Here is a 15,374-nt window from a genome sequence, read left to right on the forward strand (position 1 = left end):
TCTTTGGAAAAGCTTCTTTTGATAACTGTAAACACATAAAGATGTTCGTGGGTTTGTGGTTGGTTTTGTTCTTCTTTTGCATGAATCCATACTCCAAGATTAGTAAAAGATCCCATAAATTTAGGCTTCTGTTAGCACCATACCCCACTCAATATCAACAACTGTAATTTCAACAATATCCAAGTGTTTCATCTGTCTTGCACACTGTGTAATTCATTAGAGGACAGCATAAGCTGCTATCTGACATAGAGTAATTTTTTCCTACTTTTTTTTTTTAAGGGAACACCACATTGCAGCTCTCATAAATCACTAGAAATCTCTTGATATCACTAAAGCTGTGCCCTTTTATAACCTGGGACATGTTGGTTTTACAGGGTCTTTTAAGATGTTCAGTAGGTGATACTGTAATAAAGACAGCTGATTTCAGGTCTTCTCCTGCATGTGCTCTGAGGAACTGTAAAAAATACATAGGTAATTCTGCTCATGCTAAAGGACAGTCTGCTGTAGTTAGGTCTCCAAAAGCATTGGGAGTTTCTGTTTTTTAGCTTCTCAATCCATGTCCATCCCACAGCTGAGTTCCTGGATCTTGCTCCTGAGAATTGGCTGACATGGTTATTCCCAAAAGATCGGAATGTAAAACTGCCTCAGTTTCTCTGGGTAAAAGTCCTGGCTTCAGAAATAGCCAAAAGTGAACACAACACAAGTAGCAAATATATATATATATATATATATATATATATGGAATTTTTACCAGAAATGTTCTCCCAAATTTCAATTCATTTGGAGATGCAGCAGACACTAGGACACAGCCTTTAACTGTGTGGTCAAGGCAGCTATTCAGCCTGCACACATTTATAGCAGCATAACAAAGGGATTTTACTGATACAGATAAGAGAAGAGAATGGCATACACACCCCATTGTGAATGTCACTTTAAATGGCCATGAGAGAACCCATTAAAACACCTCAGGCTTTTATTTGGATAAGGAGAAAGAAATCACAAGTTGCACAAAATGAAAAGAAAGCACTGATTTATTACAGTGCCCTGACCGTTTCAACATCAGAACCATCACTACAAGAAAAAAAAAAATCTGCTGGTCCTGTGAAAACCTAAGCAACTCAGCCATCACCTTCATTAAGCTCCAAACCCTGAACAAGCCTTACAAATTCAGCTTGATGAGCAGAACTAATGGTCAATGGTCTGACAAAGCACTTTTTCCCATGAGAAAAAGCTGATGAGTTGAAATGAAAGCATTTCATGAAGGTATTGATTTTAATAAAATTTTTAGGGGAAATATCTCCTTAGCCCTCATAGGATATTAAATCCAGGAGCACCAATACATCTAAGCACTTGAGCATCATACAGTTTCTAATTAACCCACTGCTCTGGCTGAGTCTGACTGGAAAACTAGACCTGTTTTGCATATCACAGTAATTATCCACTCATCCTATTAACTACTCTTGTATGCTTTATTCTGTCTTCTGGCAGGACTCTACTACTTTACACAAATAAATACCAGCCCAGAGAAAGAGCAGCTCCAGATGCAGCTCAAGATGGGACACTGAGATTTAGCTCCATACTCAGCAAAGGCTCATTTTTATTCACTAGGAAACTCAACAAAACATCCACTGGATAGCTGAAACAGCCTTGGGATCTCAGCCCTTCATCTTGGATTTTGGCAAACAGGGGTTAAAGCATCAGTGTAACCAGGCCAAACAAGGGTTTGCAGTCAAGTCTCTATAGCCCAGGGGACTGAACTGTCCCTCAGGGCTCTCTCCATAGAAACTGAGGCAGGACAAGGATAAAAAGGGAACTGGTATCAGGGAACATTTAGTGAGAGAGGAAGTTTGTGAAGAAAGAACATTCTCCTGGGGGGAGTGCTGTGCTCCTCAGTGGCACTAGAACTTGAAATCAAACATTCACAGATTGATTTGATTTCTGCTTTCTGTCCAGGCACTTATTTCATAGCATCTGTAACAAACTGGCCCCTGCAGGGCTCACACAGGTCATGTTCTGACTGCTTTCTTCTGTGGCTTACTCTGAACGTTTTCAGGTTCTGGTTCAGTGAGATTCCAAGGCAGTTCCTTGAGAATCCCCAAGCTCTTTGAACACACACTTCAACAAAAGCCAAGGCACTCAGTATCTCTCAGAAACAGGCTCTTAAACATTAAGGGCTGCAATCATTTCAAAGCATCAGGGAGTTATGCACTTAGTTCACCTGCATATTGATGCAGAACATAGACATTCAGTATAAGGCAGCTAAAGGCAATTATTCTGATCATTAAAAAAATCTAATCAGAATAACTTTGAATTTTGTAGAGACACAATCAGAGAACTAGTCACCTTCCCATTTTCAAGGAGACTTGTGTATTTTGAAGTATTGAACACTAACTATTAGCTACTTTGTTCAATGCTTAAAGCACCCAGGTTTTGTTTAGGAAAAAAAGCTACAATTACATATGCCAACACAAAACATTGCAAAATTTTAAAATAATATTGCAATGATATTTCTTTCTCTATTGGGCTAAAAAAGCAAATTCCTAGAAGAAAACAATCACTTTTCGGGGTTTTTTTCAGCATAAATAATATTAGAGAGGAAGAAAAACTTGGCTTTAAAACTGATTTACCCAACTACATCCTTCCTTTGGTACTGGGACCAACCCTTTGGGTTGATTTAGAGCAAGCACCTACAGTAGCTGCACACCAGGGAACAAAGCTGCAGTGCAGAAGGTGATCTCAGAAATCTCTAGTGAATGACAAACCAGAGGTTAAAAACCTGTTCTACTCATCAGTGAACATTAGTCAGGACAATGCTGCTCACTCTCAGTGATGTTATGATGACCTCCCTGAGGTTAAGTAATCTGTACCAGATGAGGATCTGAGGAGTTATTGACTTAAGACAGGGCTCATAGTACACAATTCATATCACCTTCCTGTGGCAAGCTTGAGTGAGAGTGACATGCCCCAAACCTTATTTTCCTCTCTTTCACATATTAGCTTGGAGGGCAGGGGAATGAAAGGGGCAGACAAAGCGTTGCTCTTGTCCACTGAAACTCAGCTGAAAGCCTGCCTATCTCATGTGATGGTTATCTAAGTGATTCAAATGTCACCTTCTTATACAGAGCCTTGTAGCTTTCCCAGACAGGCTGTTGCAGTCTCCTCTCTCCTTTATATTTTTCAGAGGCTTTTCTTTTAGTCTATGAAAGGAATAAAATATTATACAAATTATCTCACTAAATTATTCTCTTTAAATGTCTGCCTTCCTTTTCATGTTTGTCTCTGACCTACTGTCGATCCCATTTACATGAAAAAATTACTGGAGCACTTCTCCTATATCAGCATTCATTAGCAGCTCCAAGTGCCTGGCACACAACAGGGGTTTTGCCTACTATGCAGTTTGAGGATGTTCTCGTCACAAATAGGAGCAGATAATGAGGGAAGAACACAAATCTATACAGTTTCTGTCACCACTGCTCTGTTTACTTCAGCATACAGTAATGGGGAAATGTTTTCATATGCCAGCTTTTCTCCTGCAGTTTGTGTAGTCAAAGCAGTTTTAGGCCTGTTTTCTTTCTTTTTTTGCTGTTGTTTATTGCTCTTCTCCCAACCTGTACTGCACATATCAAGGTGTTCTGAGCAGCAAAATTTAAACACACATGGCTGTATACTTCTGCTTCAGGAAAACTGGGGGTGTGTGTTAGGAGTCATTGTGAAAGGACTGCTCCAAGGACCTGCTTGAAAGTGTTATCCACTGAAAATGAAAGGCAATTGTACTCAGGATTCCTGGAAATCTCTACAGAAGTCAGGTTGCCTGGCTGGAAGAACGATTAAATAAATTTCTCTACCAACAGTATCTTTCTACCCACTGCCCTATGACCCTGCTGCAGGAACATACATAGACAGAAATCTCCCCTAATTGAAACATTTGAACTTTGAACAATTTCCAAATGAAAATCTCCTGCATTGAATATTCTGTTTTCTTATTGCAGTTCCTGAGCTTGCCTCCCTTTTATGTCAGCTTTCAATGAAGGCTCACTCCACTGTGATTTTATCCTCAGTACCTAGCAAACCCTCTAGTATAATTTTTTTCTTAGCTGTCAGTATGATTTGACTATATTTTACATATCATATAGCTATAGGTTTTAAAAACCTTATCCAAAAATAGAAGAGGTATTTCTGATGAAAAAAACTAGCATGGGAAATTAAAACAAAACAAAAAACTCCCAGCCTCATGTGGGGAAATAGAAAAGGCTGAATAAAATACATAGCTGTACTTCTGGGAAGGCTTGAAAGCAGATACACAGCCTGTTCAGCTGTCTCTGCTAGAGAGGAGACAAGGAGAAAACCAGTACCTAGGGAAGGAATTGTTTCACTGGTCTTTTAAATTTGCTTTTTGTTCCCAACATGCTGGGGAGAGTAAACTAAGATTCTTTCAGGAGAAAAGGCAAGGGGATTCTGTATAGCTGGGTCCTGGTTTCCACCCTTCTGACAGACTTGTGTTGATACCTTTCATTGTGAAGAAACAAATCCTGACACACAAAGCTGTGTCAGGACTACCCCTGTGGCTTTTCACAGCAAGGTCAGAGCAGCAATTTAACTTACTGTTTAACAGTCAGTTCTTAATTGGAAAACTATCCACTGTGACACTGTGGAGTAAGTGAGCTAATCAGCAGGCTGGTGCAGCACAGCACACAGCAGGTCCTGCCGAGAGCTGCCAGCCTCAAACTCAGAGCAAGGGAGGGGATGGAAGGCACACCCAGGCATGGGGAGGGGATTCCTGCACCACTGCAGCCACACAGGGGGTTCCTGCACCACTGCAGCAGTGCAGGGTATGACTGCAGGTGTGGGGGACTCGCTGCAGCCCTGGGAGCTGTGCATTTGTAAGGATTACACAGCAGCAGTCCTCTAAAATTTGCAGATTTCCTACAGCAGAGCCTTGGACCCTTTGGGGCTTTCATGTCAAAGTAGCAGCCAGTATTTGACCCCATTTGCCCACCCTGAGCACAATCCACACTGGTGGGTTAGCACTTCCTGACACCTTCAAGCCCTCTATTTTAAGAGATGTTACATTCCTTGTGGAGCTGGCCCTCCCCTCCTTTCCTCTATTCCTCTCTTCTATTTTAGCTTTTTTCCCTAGAATCTAAAAAGAAAAATTAGCCTTATTTACTGTGCTTTCTGCATTGCTAAAGAAAGCTGACAGGTGCATCAGCAACAAACATCCAAGGGTTTGCATGATTAAACACTCAACTTCACATCTGAGGAGATAAAAGGATTTAAAGACCTAATTTATCTTTTTTTTACTCCTAATGAACTAACTTTAAATATTTAATGATTCTTAGAAAGATTTTGAGTATGTAATTTTTTTAAATGGTACTTTCAGGGAAAAAATTCCCAAAGTAATCCACTTCTATTCCTTTTACTACCTGACTTCTTTGCTTTAGCTGAAGTGATGACTTACCAACTCAAGGAAAAGTTTGGTTAAAGATTATTTAGTTTCTAAAAATAATGTGAGGTAAAATAACACAAATCACCATGTCTATGTTTCCTTTTAAAAGTCCTTAATAAAAATAATGTAACTGCATATTGTTTCTAATGAAGACAAACAAAAAATTAAAAAAACAAAACAGTTATTAGAAAAAATATTTTCTCATGTATATACTTGACTTCCCTAGTTACACCACATTATATAACAGACAAAATATATAATGTAGCTGTATAGCACAAGTCATCATGCACTGCAAGCTTAGACATTTTCTTTCATCCATTCTCAATTCTAAGGCACAAAGCAATGGACTAGAAAGTGATTTCTCTTTCCCTTGTGTTAAGGTATTGCACCTGAAACCAAGATAGGATCTCATCTGAATCCTCTTAAAAACCAGTGAGATGATTCACCAATTTCAATGATAGAGCCTTCCAGTTCAGTATCACATCCCTGTTAGAATGAGAACACTTTTTAAGACAGGCAAAAATCCTGACTCTGGTACCTTGGTGCCAGTATAAAATATGAATAATCCCTTGCTGAACAGAATTCCTACCCACCTTAAGATGATGTTTTCCCACATCTTAATGCTACTGAAAAAACAGCAGGGAATCCAATATACGCCACATTCACTTTTATGCAAAAAAGTCTCATTTAAAAATAAAAGTATATAAAAAAACTTGTACACTGAAGCTCATGTCCAGATTTCTCTCAAACTGAAGGTCCTACCAGGATACCCCACTACCCACATCCAGCATTTTCTTTCTGCTGCAAAATGCTTCACTGAAACCAGTAGTCCTTTTCTCCCAGTCTAAAAAGGAATTTTAGCAGTGAAAACCAGGATTTGATAATATTGTACATTAAGATGGAATAAAAAGTAATAAATGCTGTCACAATTGTCAACAAGCACTCTTCAGAACGGATGTGGGCACACATTAGGTTAGGAGAAGCCTGCTTTCCTTCAGGCATTCCTTCTACAAATCAAACAAGACAGGAGCCATGCACAGAACCCGCCTGGCACTGCTGGAGCTTGCACCTGGTACAAAGAGCCTGAGACAGCAAGTGCCAGGTGTCAGCTAATGGAGAAAGCAGAAGGTAGAATGAAGAATCAATGTTTGGCCCTTAGCAAATCTCCTGTGAGGGCAGGGGCTGACCCACCTCCCCTCACACGGAGCACAGGCAGCAGCACATGGCACAAGATCGATGATCCCTCCCTGCCCTGCAGCTGGCTCTCTGCAGGCAGGACAGGAGAGAGCCTTTCACATGGTGCAAGGTAGCCTGTGCCAAATGGGCTGTGCCACTAGAAAAACATAGCAGATGGGACAGAGCATCTGCTTTGCAGCACAGCTTCATCAAGAGCACATGAGATCTTTAGGCTTCCTTTTTGGGACTGCAGGAAGATTTGAGCCCTGCTGGTTATTGTGCACCTTAAGAACCCAGCCCCAGAATCTGCTCAGATCTTTCCCATTTCAGTCTTGACTCAAGTCCAGCTCAGACAGAAAGAAGAATTAGAGAAAAAAATACAATAGGAAGAGCACCAAGGCTTTGAAAGAAGCAGCACCACTCACAAGGCACATAATTACATTACTCACATAATTACTTTTCTTTCATAGTTTTTCTTCTTTTCAATAAAAGAAAGGGTATGCATTCAACCAGAGTAATTAGATTTCATTTAATAAAATATTAGTGTTTAATTTTGAAGGGAAAAGAATAGAAATGTGGGAACAAGAACAACAAAGAAAGACCAGCTGTTTTTGCAAAGGTAAAATGAAACAGACAATAGCAGCTCAACATTTTTCAAAGCCCTAGCCACGAAGGGCTGCAGACCCTCAGGACTCATGGCCACCATCTCCCACATACATGCAGGAGTTTTCACTGACAGCACTTATGTTACCATCTGTTGACAGACCTGGAATGAAGTTTTGCATCCCAAAAGCAAGCTACAAATGCAAAACTAAAACTGTATGTCACAGATCATCAGCCAATCTAATTATTTGGCTTCAAGGATGCAGCATTCCAACAGGAAAACATTTAAGTAGGCTGGCATAAACATGGTAAGCAGAAATAAAATGGAATTCAAACAAATGCCATGGGTGGGCATATTCTTTACATAACAAACAGCAATTTAAATCGTACAGGTAACTTGTCAAAATGCTACCACCTACATCAAAAATAAAGCAAGAAAAACTATAGTTATACTTCAGAAATACATTCTTTCCAGGGCCCAAGCCTGGAGAAGTCTCCACGAACTGTGGATGAGTGGTCATATCATTCCAGCAGTCCTTGGAGTAAAGGAATAAGAAAGGGTCTAGAAAGACTCAACAAAGAAGGCAGCAGGAACCATGTCCTGGAACAAATTCATGTTCACATCTAAAAACCTGTGGGAAAAAGGGTGGCAAGTGTTCCACAAGATTAACCGGGCCGGTGGCCAACTTTGGCCATAGGCTGTAGGTTAGGCAGTCTCACTCTAAACTGCAGGGAAATATAACGTGGATATTCACTTGCCTTTCCTATTTTCCGACTCAAAGACTGGATTTTAACCATAACTTCAATATCTTGTGAGCTACAAAGCAGCCTCCTGAGAAACCAAACCTTTCTTCAGCTTTCCTTGGGACCCAGCCTCAAATCTCTTGCTGTAGTGATTAGGTTGAAGAGTTTGCTCTGATTCCTATCATCTAAAGCTCTTTGATTCCTTGATTCCTTATCCTGCTGCCCCTCCTCTCTCTCTTTTCTCAAGGTCAGAGTTTTCTCTGTAAGCAGTACACAAACAAGTTACAAACTTGACAACAAATGAAAAACCAGGACTGAGTTCAAAACTGCAAAGTACCTTGCTCTAAGATAAAGTCAGGCCCTGAGATTACAGACAGAAATAGGTTACAGCAGATGGAGGAGCTCCAAAAGGAGAGAGAGGACCTGTGAATGCAGCAAGGCATCTTTGTCTTGATTGTCTTAGCAGGTAACACCCCCATTCTCCGAGGAGTTACCCTGAATTTACACTTCTACAAAAAATAGTTGAATCCTTTAGGCACTGCCAAGTTACAATAAGCAAAGATAGCTGAGCTGCTCAGGTACAACTGCATTTTCAATGTATATGGTATCCAAGCAACCCAAAACAACTGTGCTGCTTTTAGTACACAAAGATTGCAAAGGCAGCTTTTCTCTCCTCCTATTCTTCTCTGTCAGAGGCACTGGACTGCCACTTGAAGCCTGAGCACACCTCAGAGGAAATGATGTAGTCAATCTGATAAAAGAACACAAGATTCAGTACCCAGTAAGAGAACTTAAGTGTGAGGAGCCCTAAGAAACCCCTGAATCCACCTGATAAACAGATGGCCAGCTGCAAAAGTAAACATCCACAAAAATACAAAGGAAAGCAACCCAAATTCACTGCTTGCCTACAGAACAAAAGGATGTGTTTTATTGCCCATTTTTCAGCAGTACCAAGAAGGTGTTTTCTAGAAGCCAAGCACACTGAGAAGAATTCACCAACTGAGAACTTGGAGATTACCCAGTCTGAATCCTCCAGGTCTGACTCCTCCCTTCCCACTATTGCGGCTACCGTTGCAGGCACAGGACAGGCATTCCTGGGCTCAAGCTCCCTTTTCAGACTAATCTGTTCTCTTGAGCTCATAAATTTCTGTATGGATTGTGGATATTTGATACTCATACAAAGCATGAGTATTTATAACAAGTACAAAAATGAGGGCTGCTTGAATTCAAGATACGAAATAACTTCTCTCAGGTACTGACTTTGTAAAAATGCCTTTAAATTCCTCATGTTAAATCAAAATTGTGCAGCCAAGTGCTTATCTAGCTTTACCACATCTTAAAATACACAGTACTTTACTATTGCAGGAGTGTTTTGTCATTTCCCTTAAATCATCCTTGGCTTTTAGTGTCAATTCTCATTTTGAACAGCTGCAAATGACTCTGTTGTCATGGAAGATGGATATAGTCATCATTTCATTTACCAATGAATTATTTCTATAAAGTACATCAAAATGATTATGAGCGTATATGTTTAGTATTCAAGCAGCACAGCTATGAAAATAAAGGCAAATGTCATAATTTCTCAGAGTAATGAAAAAGAGACTTTCATTTTGTAAGGACTATTGATAAACTGTGCCCAGGCTTCCTCATATTTTTAAGGGAATCAAGTAATCTGATCATTGAAGGAGGTGGAGACAAAGTCAGGTTGGACTTGCTACCCGTTATGTCTGATGCTCCATGCAAAGCAATCAATCCTTCACCATTAATACAGAAATTTCCTATCTTCCAAAAAAGCCAAACACATCTTCAAGACCTGCTGTATGTCTCAATGCACCAAGTCAGCTGGAAAAAATTGTGTTCTACCTTTGAAATAACAGAACTAGATCAGACTTTGGACCATTTAAAATGATGTAAACACTAACATCTCAGCTAGATTTTAGTACCTCATAATTCACCTATTTCCTCCTGCAATCCTCTAGTTTCCAAAGCATCAGCTTTTCAGGGTTTATCAGCAGCCACTGAACCTAAACATAACTTGAAGACAAGGCAAAATGCTATCATGTTCTGGCCTGAAAGAACTTTCACAGATATGTCAGTTTTGCTAATCCAGGAAATTTAGTTCCTGGTTTCAGATCTTTCAGGATCTCTTTTGTACCACAGACTCTGATGTCCCAACAATTACAATGAAGTACACCTTCTTCAAATCTCCAAAACCATATTTTTTTCTTCAGTGGTACACTGAAGAAAATCAGTAAGTAATTATTATCTACCCTGCCAAAAGCTCATGGTGAAGGCCTGGAAAACTTCCCAGCCATGAAAACAAAAGCATTTCCCTTATAATAGGCTGTAACATTTGTCACCAAGGCTCCTCATTTCCTCTAACCAGGTTTCAGGTTGAAAGGTGTCAGTTTGACACCATATGCAGAGCTGCTAGGCACCTAGATTGAAAGTTAGCACTTCTATTCCCTACAGACACAAGAAGTACACATAAAGGTTAGAACAGATGGTAGGGAAGTCAGGAAACATATGTTTTTATCTGGACACCTCCACACTAAGAAATAAAAGAAACCACCTCTATCCTTTTTTAAAGCTGCTCTTTGTTTTTCTTGAGTTCCAGTTTGACAGAGGAGAGATCACTGTGTTCCCATCCCTGCTTTTCACCAAGTACACACTGATTCCACCTCTTGGAACAAGCAGTGAGCCCTATCCCTCCCTTGCTGATTTCCATCACCCTCGGGAAAATGTAACAAGCAATCAGGGAGGGAGCTCTGCAGTTATATGCAGTGCTGCATGAAACTCTCTGGCTGCCTTGCAAAATTGTAAACAGGAAAAAACTAGAGCAGATGAATCAGATTTTGTCAGTTACTGCTTTGAGTTTTAACTGCTCACATACCAATTTGCAGAGAGGCCCAAAAGACACATAGGCCTTCTACTGGGATAATAGTAATGCAGATAATGAAGGGATATTTCCATTTTTGTCAATAACAAATATTTTGCCTTGAATGAGAGGAAACATTCAAACCCCCGAATGTTTAATTTACAAACAATTGTTCCAGAGTGACCAAATTTCACTGCTCTTCCTGTTAAATTTCAAGATTTTGTTGAACTATCAGTCACTCAGTCATTGTATGACTTTGACTCGGATATCACAGAACTTCACAGAACTCACAGCAGAATTGCTCCATTTCTCTGTGCACGGGCATCTCTGGACAGATCTCTTTTTAAAATATACCAAAGCCCATGATATTCCTCTCACTTATGGAAAATTATGGTAGTGTGATAAGCATCATCATAATACATCGCTGCTAAATCTACTCTGTCACTGTTTCCACCTCAAAAGGGCAGAAAGACAAAGTGTTATATCCTAGATGCACAAGGATCAAACTACAAAATTGCTTATTTTAGATGAAAATGATAAAGGATAAAAGCTTCCCTAAAAAACTACAGCATTTCTTCTGACACACTAAGAATACAAACCAAAAGAAAAATATTTGTCTCTGCATAAGGGTTTATAGAAGGCTGATTCAATTTCCACAGTCCTCTTCCCAAAACACAGTAAAATGTCTTGATATTTTAAAAAACTAATTCTCTTTCATGCTCCCCTGAACTTGCAAATACCTTTAATCAACAGTCAGACACTTTCCTTTGTCACTGTTTAGTTATTTTATAAGCACTTAATCTTTCTGTCCAATTTGATCCTAACACATCATTAATCATTGTCCCCAAAATTCTTCATCACAAGGATGGATCACGAATGCTTGACAAGCACACACTGCTGTGCTTCAGAAACACCATAATGACAATACTCTGTTTAACGATTAAATCCCAACCTTCTTAATGGCCATAATGAGATTTCAAAGGAAAAACTTGCTGGAAACACATCTTAACTCATCTTAATTCCCCAGGCTGACAACTGAGAGGGATGCAGGCAGTTTTCTGCTGCCTGAAGACTCTACAAAGGGTTATAGGCACCTAACTCCTGCTTCCTGGAGATGAGTGAGCCATCAAACCAGTGACGTTTTCCAAACTGGAGGTTCGGTGGTGAATTCCATAATTTCAGGAATGTTCAAATGTACAAATTATGCAAAACTTGTCTCTAAGAGCAGTTTTGCATTGTAACTAGCTATGCAAAATCCTTCCAATGGATCAGTTTCAGCTGGATGGGAGTCTCCATTCACCAGAAACATACCTGAAAATGCTCTAAAGCCTGAATACAGCAGAGTACAGTGACATTCAAGGAAAAGTACATCCCAAATCCTTGAAGCATGAACATTTGCTGGGCTGGGCATTGCTGTGATATACTAAAACTGGGGAAGGCTTTCTTGTATTTTCTTGCCATGAATTCTAAAAAACTCATGCTTGTCGGAGACAACCACTTCTCCAACAGTAATCATGGCACACATGTACGCTACACTCATGGGACCAAGATTTAAATAGTTTCAAAGTCCCATGATCTTTTCATTAAAACATATCTGTCCTGAAATTTAATATCTCTAAAAATCACTTAACGATTCAACAATCGCTGTTCATTTGGTTTTTCACTCTCTGAAAGTTCAAAACCTTAAATTACTTACAATTGTGGATTACTCAACACTAGCTGGAGGAAAAAGATTATTGATCACATTTTGCTGTTACTACAGCATGAGTAGATGTGACATTTCATTCACAGTTGTCTCTAAACACACTTAGTGATCACTTGGACTTCTACAAGCTGGTTAAGAATCTTAAAAAACAGAAGGAAAAGGGAATGCACATTCCTTAACCAGAAATAAGTTGAAGGGTGTTCTGCCTTCATTCAAGAATATTTTGACTAGCTGAATGCCAAATGATTTCTTCTCAATATTTTGTCGGGATTTATTCCCCAGAAAAAGTAATGGTATTCAATTTTTTATTGCTGCCTTTCGACAAACTGAAGATAAATTAAAAGTATTCCCTATGATGCATTAAGGTAGAGTATGATTCTTTATGCTCCAGTTACTGAAAAGACCAGAGCAGTGAAAATAAATGAACTAAAAAACTATGAAATATACAGTTCCTTTAGCTCTGCAACCTGGGCAGCTTTTCCAAAATCACTAGCTTCAAAAGATTCTAAATATCCTAAGAATAGAAGATGATACTCAGAGAGGACAATGCAGCAGAGCTATTGTGCCCAAGTCTTTTTGCAAGCTTAGCTGTTGACTTGACAGGTAAATTGTTAATGCCTGCATTAAAAAATTTCTATAGCACAAAACCAAAATAGACACAAAACCCAAAAGTCAGAGAAATATATAGAAGATAAGACGTGAAAAAAAAGCTTGGTATTCCCTATGGAAGAGATGCAATCTTTGGCAAACACTGGTCATGTGAACAGGTATATTATAGCAAAAGGTGGGTGGTGGGGCAGTTCCTCCTCTCCCACTTATTTCTGCCTTTCATGTCAGTGCCTGTCTCTATGGTCCATTCCCACACTTATTCCTTTGTCTCGAATCCACTGCTCAGAGAATATCTACAGGGCAAAACACAGATATGTAAATAAGTCATTGTTCTTTCTTCAGCCTCTGAGACACTTCTAAAAATTTTCTAGAAGTTGTACTTGGAGACCACACAAGAGCTGAAAAACATTCAGCAGTAAGGGGAGTAGGGGAGAAAAGGGAAGGCAGAATTTACATGGGGCACAAGCATAAACGTTATGTTTGGCAAAAAAAAAATTTGTTTGGAATCCCTGGGACAAAATAATGCTATTCCACTTGAAAACCTGCCTGTCAGGATAAGAGTGGGACAAGGATTCAGGGTATTTACTGATAATAAGAATGAACAAGGGCTGAGTGCAGACACAGGCTATAAGGTAATCAAGAGCATGCAGAAATACTCACACAAGCAAAGGCAGACATGATTTTGGGCTGCACAGGCAAAACCCAGTAACAACCATCAGGCAAGCACAGGAACCCTGCTCCACATGACCCAGATCTGACAAAACTGACAATGTCACATCATCACAGCCCCTGCTTCCCCAACACAGCAGTCAGACAGAGAAAGATTTCCTAGAATTAACTGCAGAAACAAGTGAAGGGTTAATTTCGCTTTGAGTGGAACACAACCACAACAGGAACTAAAACTTTACAAATAAAATAAATTAAGCAGCTAGAAAATTATCTCTACAGACATAATGCTGCTCATCTCTGCTGAACTTAGAGTCTCAGTCTCTCTAAGAACTCATCAAGCTTATGCTGTGCTAGGGGAATGCAGACAGGCATCTGAAAGGCATAGTTATTTCCCTGTGTAGGAAAGCACACTTCAATGTCAATGAAGAAAGATAAAGTGCAATAAATATAACAAATACATGCAGCTTGATCAAGAGAAGGCTAAAGAGTAAAAGACTGCCTTAATGAATTATTTAAAATAAGCACCACAAAAAAAAAAAAAGAACATAAATAGCACTAATTGAATGAGAACAAACATTTGGAACAGCAGGTAAAATTTAGAAACTACTAAAAATATGGTTTCTGGGGAAGCAGCTAAAACACGGCCATTTCAGTCTTACCGAACTAGGCTGAGAAGAGCTCTCATCACACACTAGCAAAGTGATGTTCTTACTAGGCATTCAGGAGAGCTTTCCTGCCTTTACCACCTCAAGTCTGCTGCTCCTTGCATTCATGATACAAATTACAAAAGCCCCCAACCTCAAAGTCCAGAACTCATGCATGAAGTACAAAGAAGAACCGCTTTTAAAATGGACTTCAATTCCTGGTATGGGGAAAAAATCTAATCATTTCTTACCCTCCCAATCACAAAAAAAGCATTTTTAATGCATTTTCAGGTCACAACAGCAAACAGCTGCAGCTACTAATACTCCCTGCCTGACGAAAAAGAATAAAGTGTCTCCATTTCTTTTAAGATATATAAATTACAATTATGTATATTGAGAAAATGTACAGTATTACAACAATCCTCAGGAAGTCAAATCAACACCTCGTTTACTCATACAAGTAACTAACAACCTGCATTACACAAAGCAGATTAGTGGGATCACATGATGACTTTTTAGAAATCAAAAGGCATTTAGTACTACTGGCTTCTCACAAGTAGATTGCACAGGTTCTTCAATGCAATAGCATTTTCACTCTTTTGCAGAACAGGAAACAGAGCTAGAGACAACAAATGATTTCCTGAAACTTTGACCAGGCCTGTAGTAAAACAAAGATGCACTACACATAGCAATGCTCCTGCTGCAAGCCACAACAAAAAGGCCAAAGACAGGAAAAGAATGAAAATTATCATTGTCTATTGTAAGAAAAGCACAGAGAGGGAAAATATGATTAAGCTGTTACAGACTAGAGCAGGTCAGAACATACTGCTCTTTTCAAGCCATGCTGTTCAGAATGCTGTCGTGAAAAAGAAAGATTTTCACATATGTCAGCCTTTTGGA

Source organism: Zonotrichia albicollis, chromosome 9 (assembly GCF_047830755.1).
Source record: "Zonotrichia albicollis isolate bZonAlb1 chromosome 9, bZonAlb1.hap1, whole genome shotgun sequence".
NCBI lineage: Eukaryota > Metazoa > Chordata > Aves > Passeriformes > Passerellidae > Zonotrichia > Zonotrichia albicollis.